The sequence below is a fragment of the Macrotis lagotis genome, chromosome X (assembly GCF_037893015.1).
Source record: "Macrotis lagotis isolate mMagLag1 chromosome X, bilby.v1.9.chrom.fasta, whole genome shotgun sequence".
Taxonomy (NCBI): Eukaryota; Metazoa; Chordata; class Mammalia; order Peramelemorphia; family Peramelidae; genus Macrotis; species Macrotis lagotis.
The window spans coordinates 50713279-50719670 of NC_133666.1; the positions used below are offsets into that span (position 1 = coordinate 50713279).

A 6392-nucleotide genomic window follows, 5' to 3' on the forward strand; every position below is an offset into this window, starting at 1 on the left:
AAAATGAAGGTATTTAATAACGAGATAATATATGGATCTCATTCAGTCAATTCTGCTTAATGAGCTATTAAGATTACTGGCACTCAAAGACAATATTTTTAAATTGTTATTAATAATGGAAAAAGTATATGCCCCTTTGTGGAGGGGTTCAAGTGATAAAAAGGGATTTTCTTAGTTTTTTTTTTAAAGAAATGAAAGGGGGCATAAATGGGAATGATGAAAGAGCATTGGGTATCTTTTAATTAGAAGTTTCTCCATTTTCTTAAGGGAATAAAAGTTTCTTGCTTTTTCAGCAAGTACTGGGGAGCTTTTTTGTAGCCCTTCTTACTTCACCTGTAATCAGTTGTTTGGAAAGTATAAGGTGAATTTAGGAGTAACTTATTTTATGAGAATTTCCGCCCTCAGCTGGGCGCAGTAGATCCCCCTAGGGGATCACTTAGATATGAATTTTGTCTGCTAACTCAGGAGAAGCTCGGGTTCTTCGTGGGCTTTATTCTTTTAGAACAAACCAAAACCTCCAACCACCAACAAGTATTTACTGGTTTTGAGACAACTATTGACTAAACATGAAACTTGAATTTAATTTTATATAAATGTTAATGAATAGATGTAAAGAGGAGAATTTGTTTTGGGGCTGGGGGTGTGTGGGTGGCAGATTTAGGTATGAAATAGTTTTGTTTTTGTTGTAGGAAGTAAGTGCGTGCTGCATTAGCCACGTGAAAAAGTTAACAGCTAAAACAGAAACCTGAAAAAAGGGAGCACTAATTTGTGGGTGAGAGGCACAGGAAGAATTGTTACCCTTTGGCCAAACTCCTACCCCCACCTCTGTACACAATGCCTCTCCGCCACGGACCACCTTAAATCGTGTGACGACAGGTTGCCATGGAGATGGTTTTACGCTACAAGGGGATGAGCCGGGAGGCGGGGAGGGTGACTAGAGGGGTGTGTTAGTGAGAATCGTTTCAGCACTAGGCTGCAGTTGGACAGCAGCAGTGGCAGGCAGAGCTCTTACAGTTACTTCCTCTTCACGGCTTCAGGGTGCGTGTTTTCTCTCTCCACGTTTCTTGAACCCCTTTTCTCTTTCCCGGTCTCTTACTTTATTTTCTTTTCTCTATTTTATTTCTGCTATCTTTCCACTCCCTATTTCTCCTTTTCCTCCTTCCCTTTTTCTCCTCAATCTGTCTCAACAGCACCAGAGAGGGACGGAGGGAATTGGATTCGCTTCTTGCCCAACTCACCTCTCTCCTTTTTCTTTTTTTATTCCACCTTGCTGCTGGAATGCCATTCCAGGCAGCAGAACAGGACCCTCGAAGCTCGTGGCATCTCTGTTCTGAAGCTCTTGCTTGGAGGCTCTGAGCGAGTGGCGAGGAGAGAGGCGTGTGAGTACGAAGCAGCAGACTCCTTCGTCTTCTTTCGCCAGTTTGGGTGAGTATCGACTTTTTTCCCTCTGCGGAGTGTATTTGTGTTCTGGATTGTGTGTGTAGTAGCTTTTCGCGAATTCTTAACAGGGAACGGCTGAGGAGCCAGGTTGGGGGAAGCTCTTGGTCTTTCTAGTTTTGCAGGATTTCTTTCTTATATTGACATACTGAAGGTTTAGCAAGCTTATGTTCTCACCTTAGGATTTGCGTTAGAGGAACATGGAGTCTTGGATGCTTGTAAAGAGCTCTTCGGGTACAAGTTAGTTTTAGTCAGGCAGCCTCAGTTGTGAAGATACTTTTTTTTTTCCTGTCTTAAAAGTGCGGCTGATCAGTGCCTTTGACGGGAGGGCAGTCTTGCCTTTCTGCCCCTGGAAAAGCTTCTAGCAGGAGAGAAATGTACCTGGAGCAGGAGGCTAGTTGCAAGATGGAGCGCATTGCCGGCTGTGGCTCAGACTTTATTCTTTTATCCTAGGGATCTGTTTTTACCTTATGAGGGATTAGCAAAGCAGTGGTGTCTTAAAGGTTGCAAGATTTTTACATTTTAGTGCAGTGAGTAACATTACGGAGAAAAATTAATCGTTACAATTTCTGTACAGACTTTGGGAGTCAGGAAGGTGTGTGAGCACAGCCAGGGGAGGGCAGCCTCTTCTCAGTTTCTTTGTACCCCATATATGCCTTGCCATTCGGGATGGGTTTATTCTCTTACTTGTCTTTTAGACTTTTCAGCAGTTAAAATACTCTGTTGAATAATAATGATGACATCTCATTCCCCGAGGTCACCATATAAAGACTTTTTTACCCCAAGACTTGGCATTTCACAAATAAATAAATCCTCTCCTTCCATAGTGTTCAGGTCAAAGAGTCTTAGAATTTGATATTCTCAGTCTGCAAGAATTCCTAAGGTAAAAGATGGTTAAAATATAACATTTGGAAACCTACAAGTATACAGGGAAAGGAATGACAGTATCTTTCAATATTTGAGGAGAAATCTTCTCTTTACATATTCATCTTTTTTTTGTTCTAAGGTGTAAAGGTCACAAGAGCAAAATATAGTTTTTAGTATAAAGATTCTGCTGTTAATTTCATTTTTAATTATCAAAATTGGATTAATCATTTTTCAAGGAAACAAAATAAGCAGAATTCACTTCAGTCCCACAACTCTCTAGGGGTAAATTTTTGATTGATTTATATAGGTCTTGACATTGATCCCATTTAATGCTCTGTCATTAGGACAAAAGTCAAATGATCTATTTGAGTTATTGTTGCATGAACCTTATTGTAATTGAAAGAACCTTGGGAATTGACTTAAAATGGAACTGTTTAAGCATCAATAGTGATATGATTCAGTCTCAGAACCAAATGTGCAAATAAATTATGTTTGAAAGTGAATAGATATGGCAAAATCTCTTCTGAAGTTTTACATTATATTATATCCTTATTTAAACAAGCTCATAGAGCTATAGCACAAATGACAGAATATTGTATAATGTAAGTGCTGTTCTATGACTCAAGCATAGTGGTCAATTAATATAAAAATTGCATCAAGAGGATATTAAAAGCTTCATTTAAGTATGCAAATAGCAGCTTAGCATGAATACTATGACTACCCCATTCTTTTCCTGTATTCAGTTATGTGTGTGATTCTTCAAATAATGCATAGCTACATTTTAATTATAAATTAAGCAGTGCAGATTATTTCAACTTTTTTTATTTAAAAGTACTTTAGTTCAAGGAGGATTATAAGCCAGAACATTGTGATTAAGCACAATGTGATTTTTTAATGAAAAATTTTAAAAGACTTTGGAAATATACTTAGAACATTCCTTTGAAAAAGTTCATTCTTTTCCTTAAAAATGGCAATTAGCCTAGTCAAGCAGTAGTTTGTCAGATTTTAACTTGATATGTACCTTTGTGATTAAATCCTTCAAATATGAGGAGTTAACAAGAAAATCCACATAAAAGAAGAACAACTTGATACTGTATTATAACAAATGTCTTTTATTCAGGATAACTTTTCAAGCAATTTATAAAATATGAATAGGTGTATATTCACAGAACTGGTTAGTGCATTATGAATCTCTAAGAAAATCTTCATGGGAAGTCCATAGAGTTTAGTATCAGCACTGATTGTTTTTTAAAAGAATAGTTCTTTAGAGTGATTTACTTCTACATAGATTGACTCAAATTAAACCTCTCTTTGCTTTTCTGTGACCAAAATTCACACTGTTGGTGAAAGTGTAGCTCTTTGAATCAAACTGAGAATTTTAATAATGGTTCCTGTAGGATTTGGGTTTCTACCAATATTGTACACATATTTAAAAGTCCAGGTAGAGCATTTGGACATTTTCATAACCTAACCACAAGGAAAACACCTGTCTCTGGTTAAGGTTTATGCAATATCTCATATCAAAAAAGAATCCTATTTAAGAGGAGAGTGAACTAAGATGAAATCTGTTTATATATAATTGAATCATTTAAATGTGTTTCCTTAAAATACTTAAAGGATTCTTCATCTCAACAGGACGTATATTTTCTGATATAATGGTCATCCAAACCATTAGTTTAATGCCATACATATATGGTAGATGTGTAGAAAAATATATAACTATATATATATATATATTGCATATTCAAATTAGCAGTGATCTATAGAAAGATCATTGACTTCTAAAATTACCTATTTCTTAGGAAAGGCTAAGTTAAGGGAGAACAGAACATTCATTTCAACATCATTTATTTATATAATCAGGAACATTGAAAAGAAATGTCTCCTTTTGATCTGCATTTTCTGGAGTAGGGTAAATGAAATTGTAGCTTTTTCCATAGGAAAAAAAATCACTTCCATTTTTGTGCTCACTGTTTCTACCATCTTTGATATTCATCTTTGTGACATGAATTAGCCAAAAAATATACAAGAATGCATATAAAGTCTGTAGTACTAAGTTTCAGGTTGTATATACTGTTAAAATAACAAATTTTTACAGGATTTTGTCTTCCTTATTATTCTTAGCTGATAGTGCTGGGGGAGGAGAACTATAACTATATCTTTTCTGTCTGATGCCACTAGGTGGTTATAAAAAAGATATAATTTTTCCATATAGCCCATCCACCTATGTGACACGACAGCCTTTTCCTTAGAGAGGAAAAAAAGCAAAATGGTATATGTTCTTCCAATAAGATACTGCAGATGATGCAAAATGGTGGCTTGATTTGGAGTTTAGGTGACAGTGAAGGTAAGAAGGTAGTTAGCCTTTTGCTCTGTCTCAGTTTATCTTTGAATCTGCAGGGTTTGACTTACTGATGGTCATCTATCCCAGTATATACTTTAGTGACACAGATTTGAATGAGCCAGAGATAAGGAGGCTTCATCATCCTGAATCAATGCATCTCCATACTCATTTTTTTGTCAGAGAGTAAAAACCAGTAGAGCAGTTCTCAGTTTTACACTCTTGGTTCATTGTCAGGGCTTTTGTCTCTCAGTGAACATATCACATCCATATCAGCAGAGGTGCTTGACTTTTGTGTTAAACCTTACATGGATAAATTAAGGTATTCTATATACATGTGCATGTGATTATATGTCTAGGTATACATATACTCATGTGTATATTCAGATGTATGAATGTATGTGTACACACACACACATACACACACTAGTCCTCCTGCCTGGCAAATTTCATTAAATATTTTAAATCTAGGCATGCAGAGTCTTGTCCTGTGTCAAATTGGGATAATACTTGGTCTTAAGCAGACAGCCTAAGTTGAGATGCTTTTCTTACAATAAGAGAGGATTGCCGTAATACTTCCCTCTTTCATCCCTTCTCACAGGGACAGATGGTACATTTACATGTACAATTTTTACATACATAATGTGTATTTAAATATACACATATGTATACATATATATTGTGTGTATGTGTGTATATAACATCTTGAAAGTCCCTGATGAACAGGGATTTACTTTTATGTATGATTGGTCATGTCTAAATTTCTCAGAAAAGACACTGGTCACACATATTCTGTTCTAAGATTATATGGTAAGCTTAAGAGAGACATCTAAATTAACATGGAGTGCTATATGCTTACAGGGTTACATTTTATATCAGTATGAAATCTTAAAATCACCTATTGTGGAGATAGAATTAACAAAACTTGAAAAACATTCACATTTGGGGGGGGAGTGAAAGTGAAGGATGACTTCAAGTTGAAAAATGTGTTTTAGAATTTTGTAAGGTGTTATTGTTCAGTTTCAGTAAATGTTTTATTTAGCACCTACTATGTATAAAAACACTATGCCAGTCACTGGGGACAGAAAGATAAATAGCTTCAAAATAAATTTACAAAATTCTGTTCTCTTTTTCTAATTTTCTTACATTACAAGAATTCATTTTTTAAGATCACTTTAAAAAATGGCCAGAATGTAACTTTCCTGTGTAGCCATAAATACTATGGCCAGGAAGACTGACCAGAATACTCAGTTGCCTTCATAATTTCCTCCAGAGCAATCACACCATTGTTTCCAAATTAGATTATTGCTAGGATTGCTGCCTGATCTGGGGGCATCTTATGGTATATTATGTGAATCAGATAACTCTAAGTTATGATTCTTCAAAAAAATTCTCTTGTTGCTTTTATCCCTCCTATAGTTTCCCTTTGTTGGTTCTTGTTTTTAATCAGTGAAAGGTGATGGTTCCTATTTTTACCAAAGGATCAATGAGTCATCACATTAACTGTATTATCTGGCAGAAGTCTTTCCATTGAAGTCTAAGTGTTTTCATATTTTCTCTGAAGGCATAGTACAAGAATTAATAAAGACATAGAAAATAACAGCCCATCCCTGTGGCTATGGGTGATCAGAAAATTCTCCCATATGGTTAGCTACTAAGATTGAAGACTGAGGAAAGAATATTGTAATTCCACTATAATTTGTATTTTCTGCCATTATTTTCCCACTCTGAATGTAGAGGTGACACC

The 6392-nt window shown here is 35.7% G+C and overlaps 1 protein-coding gene across 1 annotated transcript in view; it reads left to right on the plus strand.

Annotated features, from left to right (window-relative positions):
• Window positions 1-1303: 1303 nt before the first annotated feature.
• TENT5D (terminal nucleotidyltransferase 5D) overlaps window positions 1304-6392 on the plus strand; it is a 15435-nt gene continuing 10346 nt past the window's right edge. The window contains exon 1 of the mRNA XM_074204803.1: window positions 1304-1425. The gene's annotated coding sequence lies outside the window, so the exon portion shown is untranslated. The remainder of the gene's footprint in view (window positions 1426-6392) is intronic.